This window comes from Xiphophorus hellerii, chromosome 11, assembly GCF_003331165.1.
Source record: "Xiphophorus hellerii strain 12219 chromosome 11, Xiphophorus_hellerii-4.1, whole genome shotgun sequence".
NCBI classification, from domain to species: Eukaryota; Metazoa; Chordata; class Actinopteri; order Cyprinodontiformes; family Poeciliidae; genus Xiphophorus; species Xiphophorus hellerii.
In genome coordinates this window covers 22,412,203-22,428,038 of record NC_045682.1, presented here as the reverse complement: position 1 = coordinate 22,428,038, position 15,836 = coordinate 22,412,203, and positions in this window count along the sequence as shown.

Genomic DNA, 15,836 nt, shown 5'->3' with positions numbered 1-15,836 from the left:
TCGTCCAGACATCAGCTGGTCATAATCTGTGGTGGTTCTTTGTTTTTCCTGCATCTTCTCCCATTTCTCTCTCCCCACTCCAATTCCAAGTTGCTCATTGCAGAAAGGGCAGGACCTACATCTAAGTCCAAGTGGACCAGCACAACTCTCACTCATTGCCCGATTGTCAATGGTGACTAAGTTAATCAAGCTCTGTCTTTGTGAAATGCTCTCATTGCTTCCTCAATACTTAGCTTGTGTCTTCTTATAATTTAGAACTACCCACTTGGGTCCTAAGCTCAATTCATTATCATATTTAAATTAGCCAAATAAACAATATTTATTTGGTTAATTCCCCTCTCAGCCCACCTGAGTTCACTCTTGGTCCTTTTGATGTTTTCTACTTCAGCTTCTGTAAAGATCATCGTAAAATCACTGGCACCTCAGAATGTAATCCACCTCTCCCACTACATTAGACTTACTCGCCTTGTTGTCTAGAATCAAGTAAGACAAATCAAGTGTTGATTTGATCATTTCTTATATGTTTGAAAAATCTTTGAATCTCCCTTGGCAGCCATTTGGGGGTGCCTAAAAGCTCGCACATGCAAAGAGCCACCTATTTCCAGAAAAGCTCCTTGGAGCTGCTGTCTTCAGCCGAGTTTCAATCTCTCAAAGAATGTCCTGCTCCCCCAACACTCTAATGACACCAATATTATGGCCTTTATGTACAGGGCATAATATTTACAAATGGCAGAGCTTGCCCAAGGCAGCATTCATAAAAGAGTCGCCACTGCTTAACACAATTTTTTTTCCAAGTTTAAAATAGAAAACCAGTGGATTTTATTTTTGTTTCTCAAGAGAAAAACTGTTTTAGAAAGATCTATTTTTATGTTGTACATGCCCGTCACCACAATACGGGGAGAATTGTCTTTAGGTCTTCTTTGGAGCTCTGGACAAGTATCTGATGCAACTCATATGCATCATTTAAATTTAAATCATCAGTTTTGTGTTAAAGCATGTAGAGATGTTCCCTATGTGCGCTCTATCTGATCTGGGTTGCTTCATCTCTCATCAAATGGTTTGTAAATGACATGCACTCAGAGGAACTTACTTTTTTAACATGTTTAAAAAAGTAAGTTCAGAGAAAAAAATTATAAACAAGGTTAACTCTTGGCTCCACTCTCATAAGAACAAGAAACTGTGAAGCGATGAAGTGGGTCTGTCAGAGTTTCCACTGACAGCAACTCTTCTTTTCAAAATTATCTCACTAAACTTAATTTGAAGGTAATTGGTCTTGTCTCCTATTTTTAACTTTATTCAATGTTCAAAGTAAAAGATAAAGGCTGAAGGGAGTCAACACTGATCTTTATGGCTTTACGTAAATCCTTATTCAGCCTGGACAGTGATGTTCAAATAAAGGATTATATTTTGATATTTTTACAAAGATGTGAAACCGCCCTGAGTAGTGTTTTGCCCAGTAAATTCATCCTGAGATTTTTTTAAGTCTCCCCAACCATAGCTTGGCAGTCTGTGAGAATAAGATATTTGTAACGCCTTCTCTGTCATCAAAACACCCATCCTACATGACATATTTCTTCAATTATGCCTCATTTCACAGAGACAAAAAGAGCACTTCAGGTTCAAGCCAAGTCTTGAGCATTTTCCATCAATAAGTACATAGCTTTTGCAGCTCTGATTCAAAACAGATGGAGAGAAACTTTGGATGCTTGTAAGACATTTGTTAAATGCACACTGTAAACCAGTTTGACTGGTGTGGAAATCATAAATACTACATTTGCACAATACTTGGTTCAGGTACACAACTTGGAGTTGGCAGTAGTAAAAGGTGTTTTTGGAATAAGGCCCTGGACTTTTCAAAGGTCTCTGTGTGAGCTACCAGCGATTAGCTTACACAAGGGAAGTATTTTCTTATTTACAGCCATAATTCTATGTTATTGCAATTGTTTCAGTGTGCATTCCCTCAACTGGACTAAACCACAGAAGCTAAGTTTTCCAAAGTGCAGAGTGTGGCCTAGATTTTCAAATTGTTTAAAATTGGAGTTTGTAACCTCAAACAGAAAAACAAATCCGTTTCTGTTTGGTTTTTATATAGATTAGTTTCAAATCTGTATTTTTAGACTTTTAAAATAACATAATAAAACCAGAGTACAAAAAATAAATGCAAAAGTTCCCAGGGAGCTGCAGTCTGATTACAAAGGTATTCTCACACCTTAAACTTTCTTAAATTTTGACATGCTGCACATTGCAACAACTGCACACTATTTTCAAAATCTTATGCAATGAAAGTCTATAATCTATTTCTGTAATATTTTTCAGAGACACCTTTGTTGCAGTTCCAGCTGCAATACTTTATGATACATCTCTATCAGGTTTGCGAATACAGAGCCTAGAATTTTTTCACATTTTTGGCAGAATAGCTCAATCTCGATCAGATTCAATGAAGAGCATCTGTGAACAGGAATTTTCCATAATAATGACAGTTGAATATAAATCTAGTCAGGGTCATTCTAACACATACACTTTGATCTAAATCTGCCTCGGTCTCTAATCTTTTGTAGCCTCTTACATGTTTTTAATTGCATGATTGTTTTGTATTTAGCTTGAGGTTTTGTCCAGTAACCAAATCCTGCTTTAAATTACTCCACAAATGAACCCTGACTTGTTAGCTTTATTCCTTGATCTTTATTATGCTTTTAGGTCACTAAACTGTTGAGTTAGGCTAAAGAAGAGCTAGATTTATACTGATGGCTCAATTTACAATTTCTTAACTTTTAAAGGTAGTTGACCATGTTGGATTGTAGTTAGGGGTATTAAAGTAAACTTGACAAAATTACAACAAAACAAACTTGTTTCCAAATGTGCACAAAAAAAGTTCAAGTATCATCACTTTGCTAATGTCCAGTGGTAAAAGATGCCATTGATCACATTGACTGTCCTGTTGTGTGTTGTTGATGGAACTTAATGCAGCAGGCTGAGACATCAAATAGTGTTGAAGACTTAATGAAAGAAATATGATGAAAAACAAACTTACAAAAATTGGAGAACCAAGGCTGCCAGAGAAGAACAAAAACCATAAATCCAAGAAAAAAGGACAGCAGAGAACTTACAGGAAAAGACAACTAACCAAACCAACAAGAGGAACCGGTGAAGAGAGAAAGAAGAAAAGGTGTATAATAGGAGACTGAATGCTTGAACAACCTGGGCTGATTAGCTAACTGATTGCAGGTGTGAGGGAAGAGAGCAAAAGGCAGACTGAGGAGAGAGAGAGAGAGGGAGAGAGAGACAGAGAGACAGACAGGGAGAGTACACACGGGACTAGGAAATGAAACTAACACTAAAGCAAAACTAAAGTTTATTACTCTAGTTTATTAGAGTAGCTAATAAACTAGAGTAACTATGAAAAACAAGACGCAAGAAATAAACATAATAAACTAGAATCACCAAGAAAGGATTGAACTAAAGAAAAACAAAAACAAGACTGATCTAATTAAAGTAAGAAACTAACAGGGAATAATGATGAAACCAGAATTAAACTCAAAAACAATCTAAGATCCAAACAACTGACATAAAGGGCCATGTATTTTAAGAGGCTTTTAGATAAACAGAACTGGTTCAATGTGGTTATGCTGACCTTTTCTTTTGTTTCAGATAATTCTTCATAGGAAAACAGACATGATGTACTTTTTAGTGCTTTAGGGAGTGCTTAACCATTTCTTAGCTCACTCTGTGAAGTTTAGCTTTAGCTATTAATGGTTACATTAAGAATGTATACCAACATTATTGACTGCTAGGCAATAGCTTTATTTCCTTATGTGCAGGTCATCCAAAGTGATCTGTAAACCTGATAGCCATGGAGTAAGCAATACTTACAACACAGCTTTCATCTGGCAACTTTCTTTTATTGTTTGTGTTTTTGAATGCTGCCAGTCCTTTTTTTCTGAAACTAATTGCTGTTTTTCTTTTTTCATTTTCCATAGAGTTCTGGCTTAATACTTTCCTCTGAATATCTCTCCCCTGTGCTCAGCCAGACTTTTTCATTTTGGTGAAGTGTGTCAAGGGGCTGGATGTAGGGATTTGGGAATATTGAAGTTGTGGTGAAGGGGGCTCACTTGTCACTCTTCCAGGCAACCACTGTTTAATTCTCAAATTTTCCACGCATTAGGCTAATAAGTAAGTACTGCTCTGTTCATACTCTCGCACTCAAATTCACTATGAGTAAGTTCCCCATCTTTCCCACCCCGATGTGTGCATGACTTGTTTGGGGACTGACTGGTCACTGTGTTTCCCATCATTCTCTGAACACACAGATAGACCTAGATGAAAAGGCAAGGTAGTGTGCTCGCAGCTGCGACCAGAAAATCTGCTGCACTGCTTAGGATACCCACCGGCTGTCCACATCACAGAGACCACAGGTTTCTGAGCTCTGTAATCACAGCTCACGGGCCTATTTTAGTGCAATCTGACTATGGATTAGGCAGAAAATTGCCAGGGATAGCAAATGTTTCCATGGAGAGGTTGGAAGTTCCTTGTAAGAAATAATAAACAGATTCAGATCAGACCAGGACGCCTGGGAACGGTTGCAGCTAGAGGAGTTTGTTGTCTGTGTCTGACAAATTAGTTTAAAAAGTAGAAAAAGGAGATTTTAAATAAAACATAATGTTGCAAATCTGTTAAAAGTGATTTTTTTTGTGTCTTTTCTTCATATGCAGATTTAATCACAACCACTTGAGCTTGTTTAACTTAAGTCTTCTTCCTCGAATGCTATTAATCAGTTGGGTGTAATGACAAGGCTGACATCACCGTAAATGTTTGTACTCTGTCAAGCTCACACATGTGTGTTGGGGGCCCAGAAAGTTGTTTTAAATCTTCCCAGAGCTGAATTAATGACAGAGGCTTGTGGTTGCAACTGTCACTAAAGTCAAGTGAACCCAATAATTATCCCCTTTAATGAATAAAAATATGGAAACTGTTCTGTCCTGAACATTCAATCATGTGTTGAAACCATGTGACTCCCATCAGTTAAAGAGTGCTGAGAATAATCAGCCTCACATGTGAACACATAGCAGAGAAAGACACAGGGCCACACATGAGCCATCATTCAGAGCATCAGGTAAATAAGCTAACACAATCCACACACACTCAGAGAGAGAAAAAAAACAACAACTTAAACGTTAATGATTTGAAATACCAGTTGAAACTTCCATTATTGGGTTTTGCTTGTCTTTTAAAAAGTATGTCTTTCTGCCACACATCACATTACAATGTGTTTCAAATAGTCTATCTATCGATTGTCTTACACCTTTTCACTATCAAGCGATGGCTTTAACAAGTCAGTACTCTCCAGGTCTCCAGTTCTGGGCATTCTCAAGTCAGTCCCAAACCAACAGGGACATGCTAGCTGATGTCTCCGATTTCTAATCCCTATGGGACGTACCCACAAAACCTTCCCTGACTGGTGTGGAGGAGGAAGGCTCAAGTGCACAGTTCCTCTCAGCTAACTCCTTTTGTTGTGGAAGAGAAGCAACTCTACACTGAACTTACCCCAGAAGATGGAGCTCATCACTCTATCCGTAAACCTGAAAGAGGTCACTACACAGGAAGCTGATTTCAGCTGCCTGAATCATCTTGGCTGACTCTGTTTGATATTTTCTCCAACCTCCTCAGAAGTCTCTTCCAGGAGTTCAGTTACTATTGAGACATAGCACACTCAGTACTCACAGCATTTCATGTTGCTCACATTTTATGGTACAACCCGTTTCCGAATTTCCTCAAAATTCTACATACATCTACCTTGTTATGACAATGCAAATTTTGGGGGGGGGGGTTCTGCGTGCTTTGCAAACATTTTTTCAAAACAGGAAACCAAGAATTACACTTATGTAAGTAAGTGTACTGTGAAAACTTTTTGGATGCATTTTATGCCTGGAAAATATCCCCCAAAAAAGGCACCACCTCAAACTTTATTGTGAACCCATGCCGTGCAAGCTTGAAAACACCAACAGAACCACATCATGTTTAAAAAGCAAAGATTAGAAACCGTGAGTTTTGTAAAGTAGTCACCCTCCTTTTCATCACAACACATTAACACCAGTTCATGGCAACTATAAACTAGATTGCTGGCAAGTGGAAACCCTCATGGAGTCCAACCCACTGTAAGAATATGGTGGAAGTGACAAGAATATGTAGCTCTATCTTTGGATATACAAGGACCTAGCAATCCCTACAAAATACCATGTGGGTTTCTTCATAAGTCTTCTTCAAATTAACAAAACCTTTGCGGACCAGACAACAATTCTACCAGAGCAAAGATCTGCTCAATTGTTTCATGGCCAGGACTGAATCCAAGGTTTCAGCATCAACTCAACCCTCCTTTAGAAATCAGAGAAAATGTATTTCAACAATAACAAAAAAAACAACAACTTGCATTTATCTCTTTATTTTTTTTCTCCCATTTTGAACTGAAATAAGATAAATGCACTGAGTATGCTTATTTGCTCACAGCTTTGCATGAAAACATGTTAGTAATCCTTTAATAGATTTTGAAAAAACAGATCTCGTAAGCACATGAAGCCTGTATGCAGATGGTATGTAAATCATGCCAAAAAGAAAGAATCTGCCCTGGCTCCATCAGTGATACTGGTGTAAATTATAGAAGGAATAACATCACCGTGGAATGATTTATCCCAGCAGCAACTGGGTCAGCAGTAAGAGACAGTACATTAAGTTTCTCTCATGAGGTCATCCAAAGAGTTTGTTTTTGTTACTGATAAACTTCCAGAAAAAAAATCTCATAGCTGGATTCATAAAGAAGTATCTTCTTTTCCATTGAATAAAATTCAAAGTTTATTTCAGCTCTTTAATTAATCTTATGAAAGTAGATTAGAGTTTTGACACTGAAACTAACATTCACTGAAAACTAAATCCAAATGGTTTCTTCAGATCTGATATTTCTCCCAGACTGGTCATAAAATTCAAAATAACATGCTGGTTTTGAACCTTCTCATAAGCCAGCGATGAGTGTTGGTCGTTTCCCACACATTGCTTTGACTTTTAATCGGCACTAAAACAGAGCAGCACACTCTCACCTGTTCTCCAAATGATTAATTTCCTGGACATCAGAGACTGTTAGCAACAAAGACAGGAAAAGAGTTTGAAAACAGGCAGCTTTGATAGTCAAGAGCTCATTGTGCTAAATGCTAAGAGCTCTGTGAGTGTGTGTGTGACTTTCAAAGTAAATATGGGTGCCATGTGAGGGTTGAAGGTGTAAGAGAAAGCCTAGCAGGCTCCTCATTTGTAGACCATTAGATCCCACTGCTAAAGGCACATGGTTCTTTGAAGAGTGTTCAGGCACCTCACACTGTGTTCCAGGTGTTCAGAGTGACCATAAAAAGACACCAAACACAGGACTTCTTGTTCACACTTATGAAGCAGTGCAATGGCAACTCAACTTTCAATGTGCACCCGTTCTATTTCTATATGAGACACTTTCCTGAGCCACAGGTTTCATTTATCGGGATTTGTTCAGTGGTACTGATGACTGCAGTTTAATAGAGATGGCAATGAGCTGTGATTTTATGAGACCCTTCAGATGGTTTGTGGTTTGGCTCAGTCTTCTTTTGATTTTGCCCTTCTGTCACATTGTTGAACATGGCAGATTTGTTTTGCTTTGAATAATTCAAAAAGGTTTCCTGTTTTGCATTATTCAAAGCTCTCTAAAAGGCATGTTTGGTAGCCTACATCTATTTATGCATTTTATTCCTAAGATTAATCCTTACACATTCAGAGGTAATAACTAAGCTCTAATAACTAACCTATACAGCTTGAGATTAATTGAAACTGGGCTTTTTACTTTCTTCAACATTGGATTCCTTTTTTGCTGCGCTTTTGCAAATGTAAGATATGTAGGTGGAAAATTAGTAGTTGTCAACAAATTTCTCCACCTTCTTCCAGAATTACAAATCAGCCTCTTGGCTGCTTTTCTTATTAATGTTCTGCCTAAACTGTCAGTCTAAGTGGATAGCCATATTTTGGTACATTTGTACTTGTGCCATGTGCTTTCTTTTTCTTAATTTTGGATTGAAACAGGGTTCTAGAAAATGTTAAAAGTTTCATATGTTGCTTTATGACTTAATCCTCCTTTAAACATTTTTACAAGATTATCCTTGGCCTGTCTGTTTGTGTTTCTTGGTCTCCATGATGTTGTTTGCTCATTAATGTTCTTCAATGCTCATTTTGTTTCTTGATAAGTATGTGCTATTTTGTGTCTGACTGTGACAAATTCTCAACAAAACTCATTAAGGTTTCACTCTACAAATAGGATTCGATGGATTTCTTTAAAAACTGTTTTTCCATTGTGTTATATAAAACACAAAACCAAAACATACCTTGTGTTGTCAATGCTTGTAGCATGCATTCTTTTGTTTGCGTGTAAATGCTAATATAGATAATTTTGTTGTTGTTTTCTGGAACAGTTTCTTCTGCACATCTATCTGTTGTGTAAGAGAGCCTAATTTGAAGCTGATTTTGCAGAGCAAATCTAATCCAGCCAAAAACACAGATCAGTCCCAGGCAACAGAGATGTTTTAAAGTGATTTTACTTCCCAGGTGGTTTTCATTTGAACGACAGCATCATCTTCAGTCTTGTCTTTTTCATTTTTCTGGACTCTGTACTTAGATACAATTAATTTTTCTTGTAAGCAGAAACCCCTGCATCCCTATTTATTCCCTCTGAACTACATTTTTTAAACCTCAAGTCCTTTGACCTCTTTATGGTGACAAGATAAATACATTTGTTTTACAATTTAGCATTTTTGGGTAATTTCAAATAGAAACACACTAAGTAGGTCCAGCAAGGTATCTACAGTATGGCACAAAAGTGAGTACATGCCTCACATTTTTGTTGTTATGTCTGTTCTTGGTACAACAATGAAGACATTACACTTTGATATGATATAAAGTTGTCAATGTACAATTTATGTAGCCATGTAAATTTGCTATCACCTTAAAATACATCACCACATAGCCATTAATGTCTAAACCGCTGAGTACACCCCAAAGGGGAGAATGTCCAAGTTGTGCCCATTTAGCCATTTTCCTTCCCATGGTGCTACAAGGTGTTATGTGTGATTCCTCCCAGAACAGAACTCTCCACGGTCGACCAAAGAACTTGAGTGCAGGAGTACAAAATCATATCCAGAGATTATGTCTTGAAAAGAATAAATAAAAAAATAATGACCCATTGTAAATTCTACATTTTTCACCCACACACTGTGTAAAATGGGATGCATTAAAAGCAATACATATTTGTCCCGTTACAAATATGTGAGAAAAAACTACATGTATTTCATTTCATCATAGTTTGACCCTTGTATTGTGACTTGCTTTTTTATGTGCTAACATACTAGTCAAGATAGAAATCAATATGGCAACAGCTCCAGAGAGCAGGATGTCCTTTATACTACTGACCTCAAGCAGACCTCTATACCCATTGTATTTGCCTGCTACTCCTTGCAGTAGACATGCGTGAGAAAATGTTAGCTTTTTAAAGTTCTCAAAGCACATGGAGCAAATTACAAAATCAGTGTTTCAGTTTTGTCCCTGGACCTGGTGTATGTGTTGAATGACCTTTTGGTGCCTTTTTTTATTGTTTGTTTGTTTTAACCTTCTTAAATGCAGAAAGGAATAGGAGACCTCATAAATACCTTTTTGCTGTTTAATACTGTTGCAGTCTGCTAAACATGTGCTCTGAATTATTTTAAAGGTTATTTGTTTACATGAATCAGCTTTCCTTGAGATTTACTGTTTTTCATGTTTTAGATGCAACAGCTGAATCAAATGATTGAACTACTTATTCAGCAAGCCATCAAGTTTTTTCAAAGACCTGGTGATGAGCCATTCATCTGATTTAGCTGTGTTGGACTAGGATCGCATTTAAAACCTGCAGGACAGTAGGTTTCCAGGACCAGGGTTGGAGACCTTTGGCTTAGACCAATGCCAAGTGACATAATGAGAGGAAATATGTCCTTAATGTGTTGAATACAAATAATATATTTTTTATGACTTGTTTGGCTAACATCTCATATTTCCGACTTAAGAATAATGTTTTCCTGTTCCTATCTGAGCAATGGGAATCATTACAGTACGCTTAAGTGGCCAGTTATAGCTAGGACACATACTTCTCTAACTCTGTTTTTACATGCATTCCAAAATGATTTAGAAGTTTGCTGACCATAGTGGGAGTGGTCATTCACGCTCTAACTGAAAGGAAATATTTAATCAACCCTATTGAAATTTTGGCCATAAATCACACAAAACAATGGCATACCAGAAACCTTTAGATCTGTTTCAGAGAGAAGGAGGTACATAAAGCTGAAATTTTCTGTTTAGAGATTGAGAACATTGATTATAGAAAACTGTAACCATTGTGAAGACGATACGCAAAAATAACCAGAAAATGCCAAAATCTTCAGCTTTTTATTTTGTAGGGATGTGTAATGATAAGGAAATTAGAATAATTAATATTGTAGTCTTTCATCTGGGTTTTAATCAATATGTTGTGCTGTTTGCTTTCAATTTTATGCTGTTCTTACTGCAGAGAGACTCCCACCGTAGTCAAAGAAAGGGTTAACCACCACATCTCTTCTTATTTCATTGCAAGATGTATAATAAAAATCAAATCTGATAGTAAGACAATGGAGTTCAGATCCTCTGAGTCATATAGGTTCAGTTTCTGAAATGGTAACATATGTTGCATCCTGAAATGCAAGCTTTGTAAGCTGCTTCTTATTAAGCTGATGCAGTTTAGGTAAATGGAGGAAACAACAACAGATTTTTGAGAAAAGATATTTATTCTGAAAATGTTTGATCTGTTGTATCTATTAAAATTTATAAGTTTAGTCCTAGTGTCTCTTTAGATTATCTAGTTATCTCATGCCATTTGATCGGCTGTTGTAATAAAATGTGCTGCTTAAAGCATCTGGTTTGAGGTTTGCTGCTTTTGGCTGTGCCTGGAATCTAGTCTTCTTGGCAAAGTTTGGGCAGTTTAAGGAATAAAAAACTTTTAGTTATTTCTCAAGTAAAGCTGCAGTAGGTAACTTTTATAAACAAGATGATTTTTACATATTTGTTTAAACTGTCAATATTTCCTAACAGTATGATATGAGACAGAAAATCTGTGAAAAAAAAAATTAAGCTCCTCTACATTCTCCTGGTCATAAAGCCGTCAATAGAAATACACTACTTGATCAGAAACAACCATGCAGAGCCAGGAGAAACGTCTTGGAGCTGTCAATCACTCTTCTATAGGTACATGCTGCTCTACCTTGCTCTCTCCTGTGCCACAGATCCTTCTGTATTTCCTTTCAGGCTTTAATTGCTTATGTGTTCATGACTCAGGACCGGCACGGATTTAGATTTGACCAGTGGTTTTACTCTCAGTGAAATACCAGCTGACTCATGTTTAGTTTGGTAAAATCATTGCCAAACTAAACATGTTTAGTTTGATAAATTTATATCAAACTGGAGTGTTTCAGAGGAACAAACCTATGGCTTCTACAACATAGATGAATGACGAGTGAGGATGAAAGGCATATTTATCTTCATGGCAAAAAGTAGCAAAACATTAAGGCTGGGCAGGGTTGGTAAACTATCTACATAAAAGTAATAGTTTGTCAATATTTTAGTTGAAGATATTTTTAAGCTTAAAATTAGCTGATTTCAAAAGCATGTATTACAATTTGAATTTGATTTGACGTACTAATCAAATTTGACGTAATGTAGAATCTTCCCAAAAGACTACTTATTTTTATGCTTCACAGTTTTAATCCAAACAAATACATGTATTGTACATATCCTTTAGTAAAGTACTTCTAAATATATATTCTACAGCCACGTAAATGATGATATGCATGTCTCCTTATGTTCAAATGCTTTACATCTAGCCAGATGCGTTGTCGTGCTTGAAATGCATATGTTCATGTTTACGTAGCATATGTTGATTCACCAACAAAGCTGACATCAATCACCAACACGAGACACGAGAAAGATGTTATCACTGTTGCAGTAGACACAAATAATTCTGGAATAACAGCTGGCTTGAGATCAGGCTAAAACAGCCCACGGGACTCTGTGTCCCGAAATTTTCCATGTAGATGCCTGAATTACAAGGTCTCACACACTCCACAAGGTTTATTTCCCATACAGATGACAGGCTCAGGCACATTTCTGCAGATTCTTTTCAGCTGCAAGTTTTCCTCTTTTTTGGGGGAGGAAGAGAATAAAAGGGAGGATGCCCTTGAACCGCAAGGACAGTAAATTCAAAACTATGTTTTGTTACCCTTGTCATCTCAACTCTAGTGCATAAATTTGTTTTCAAGCTTTGTATACAGAAGCTAAAATGTCACATGCAAATAGAAAAGAAAAACAAATATTCGATGTAGAAAGATGAATGGAATAAGATGTTTAGTAAAAGTTTCCCCTTTTTTATTTGTTTTTACAACACAATTAAAATTAAGTGACACCAACATTTGGACTGGTGCAATGATCAATATTACTAAATATCTAATTGTTCAGCTATTTTCTTTTTGAGAGTTCTAGTTCAGACTTTTCAGATTCACAGTTTTTTTTTTGTTCTCCTATACTTTCTTGGCTGAATGTGATTGGTAACTGAAGTAATTGATGTGATTTTGGGAGCGATCAGATAATGTGAGGTTGTAATGTTGTCACCCTATTTTAATCATCTATTTTTTACTGTCTTCACTTGTGATGAGCAAAAGCATCAACAACCAAAATGTTTTCCTTTTCCACAAGCTGTACCATGAGCCAAAAGCATACAATGTTCTTTTTACTACTTCAAGTGACCAGAGAAATTATCTCCAGGGTTGTGTGAGGCCTGGTAAGATGTTAATTTGCAAATATCTTCTACTGAATTTTGAGGTGAGAATATGATAAATCCTTTCCTGTTAGACCATATTTGTGCAGGTGCCTTACCTCATTCTCTTAAAACTGAGGTTTTGGTTTGCATTTCTACCAAATTTATGAGCGGTTTTCTCAACATTTTCTGGGTTTTCAGACCATAATTTGGCCTCCTCCACTGTTTTCTGTCAAATTCATTCATTACGGGGGATTCTTAGGACAATAAAGCCATCACGCCAAATATTTGTAAAAGGAGAGGTGAACAACAGGGGAGTGATTGACAAACAACAGGGTTGAGAGAGAAATGAAACTTACAGAAGTGAACAGTGGAGCAGATTTTGGTAAATAACATTACAGGTACAGATAATCAGGAAACACTATGTGGAAACAGGACCTACACTAACTGAACAGTGGCCTTACCATTCTCAACAACACCATGTGTACTGTGGATCACCGCTGGTTTATTGGAACAATCCTTTCTCGGGATCTAAGCTGATCCACAGACACAGACTGCTTATGAACAGAATTGGTCCAGACTACAGCGAACATTTAGGCCTGCAAAGAGGACTGTAAGAGCTAGCCTCTCCTCCATCTAAGACCTGTGCAGGTCTGCAGTTGAGAAAAGGGCAGCTTACGTCTCTGCAGACCCCACACATCCTAGAAACTGGTTAGACGTGTACCATCAGGTGAAAAGGTAAATAAATATAATAAAAAATACAACTTGTAAAAGTGTCATGTTATGAAAGATTTTTTTTTAAATCTGAAGTAAAATGTTTAAATTACTTTTACTTTTGATTGTACCCTTGTATTAATAAAAGCAACATTGTCCAAGAACTTCAACAATTTTAATGGGACTTGTTAACTTTTTAAAGCTTTCATTTGCTTTGATTTGCATTTTAACATTTTTCTTATGTCATGGTTTGTTGTGTTTAATGTGTACGTATTTTTGGAGCATTTAGTGTTTTTGGTATGTCCTATGTTTGTTTTGCTGTTAGAAATCTTAAACTCGGCTTTCTTTACTGAGACATTGTCTCTCATGTTTGGTTCATGGCAGAATTCAGGAATACAAAAAAACAACATCTCAAATAACTGTCTTCATTAATACTTGGTACGCATGGATTACTTGACTCTGTTGGCAGAAAGGCCTCTTCTAATTCAGACAGATGAAAACAAAACATTGATATTTCAGGGGTCACTGACAGAGTGGGGTTTCAAACTGAGGATTGTTGGTTTGTGGCTTTTAAAGTTGATACAGTGCTCAGGGAAATGCTCTTGACATGTTTCCTTTGAGCTGCAGGGGTGTCTTGTGTTGCAAATAAAACAAATTAACTTTTTACTGTTGTCTGAGTAACACTAGCTAAAATCAACAATGTCTAACTGTATTAGGAAATTATTGAGCCTCCTGCCGTCCCGAGTGATGTAATAGGATTGGGCTGAAGGGTTTGTGGTCTGGACTTTGTAGCAAAGTCACAGATATCATTAAGGTATTTGACACCAGAAAATGTCAACAGAGGGCTTCAAAGAGTGGCCAACAGCAAATGTAGCTTTCAAAGTTTTACACTACTAGTTACAGCTATGAAGCAGGGATATGCGTCAACATTTTTTTTAAAGGGTTATGAAGAGCAAAAGACAGAGAAAAGAATTCGGGAGTGATTCATGGATTGTGGACAGCCACTGGAGTTTGCGCCTCCAGAGCCACCACACAAAGACTTGTCTCAGACATGTCTTGCGGTAAGTCACTCAGAAAACAGAAACGTCGAAAGTGGGAAAAGAGTTTTCCATTTCATCTTGAATTGCAGACGTCAGATTCTGGAGGAAATGTTGAGAGAGACAAAATCAAAGCTGCTTGCAGTTCAACGTGAAATTTCCACCATCTGAGATTATTGTTGGAGCTATGTCATCTGCTGGTGTTGATCAACTGAGTTTTAATAAACTATACAAATAAACTTGACTTGACTTAGCAACCTTTAATGTGCTTGATTTTCGAGTAAACTTACCTAACCTGATCTAAACATATAGAGAATCTCTGTTGCCAGTGGAAAGAACCAGGACTAGAACTGAGGGTGAGAACAAAGAGCTGATATCTAAATGAATGAACTGCAGAAGAAAATATTAAAAACATCCAACTTGGCCAATTGTAACCAGGATCATAGAAAGAAGGACAGCAATGGTTGTGTTAGACCAGATCAGATAAATACAGATGTTACTGTTCCCTAACAGATTTCCACATGCATGCTGGCTAAATGACTGCTGGCACAGTTAAACAAAGGGTTTTTTACTAGCCTTGTGGTTTCTCTAATGTCAAGTTCAGCTGGAGAGGCTCTGATTTGACCACAGATGTACCTCTTTTAGGGCAGCCTGTGTGCTTCTTTAACGGCACGCCCCAACCAAATGCAATCAGCATGCTCTTACTTAAGACACACATTACTTTTAATATGCCCAAAGAGACAATGAAACCTTTAGAAAGAAAGAAAAAGAGATGGATTGGGTTAATCAATTTAGAATCTAAAAGGTGAGACAAAAATATACATGGTGATAATAACAGGAAAATGTCATGGCTGAAATCCTGCACAAATAATCCTCATGTATCACACTTCTTTCCATTCTTCTGTGATTATCAGGCTTTGATATCTCCCCCTGTCAGGAGCAGCAGGTTGATTAATCCAGTGTGCTGAAGCAGAACCAGGCAGCGTATTGATTGGCACAGTGACCTTTTATCTGCCACGGTTCCACACATGTGGGGGGTTGCCTGTCTTAAAAGGCTTGGGCTCAGCAGCAGGAGACATTGCTAAAGACAGGAGTGCCGCTGTGAACAAATGACATTCATAGCTTTCAGACACTGTAGTCTCAGCATTGTGAACCACTCCCTTCAGAATGCCTCCTCTAACCATTGCTAAGATGATAATCAATATAAATTGCTTTCT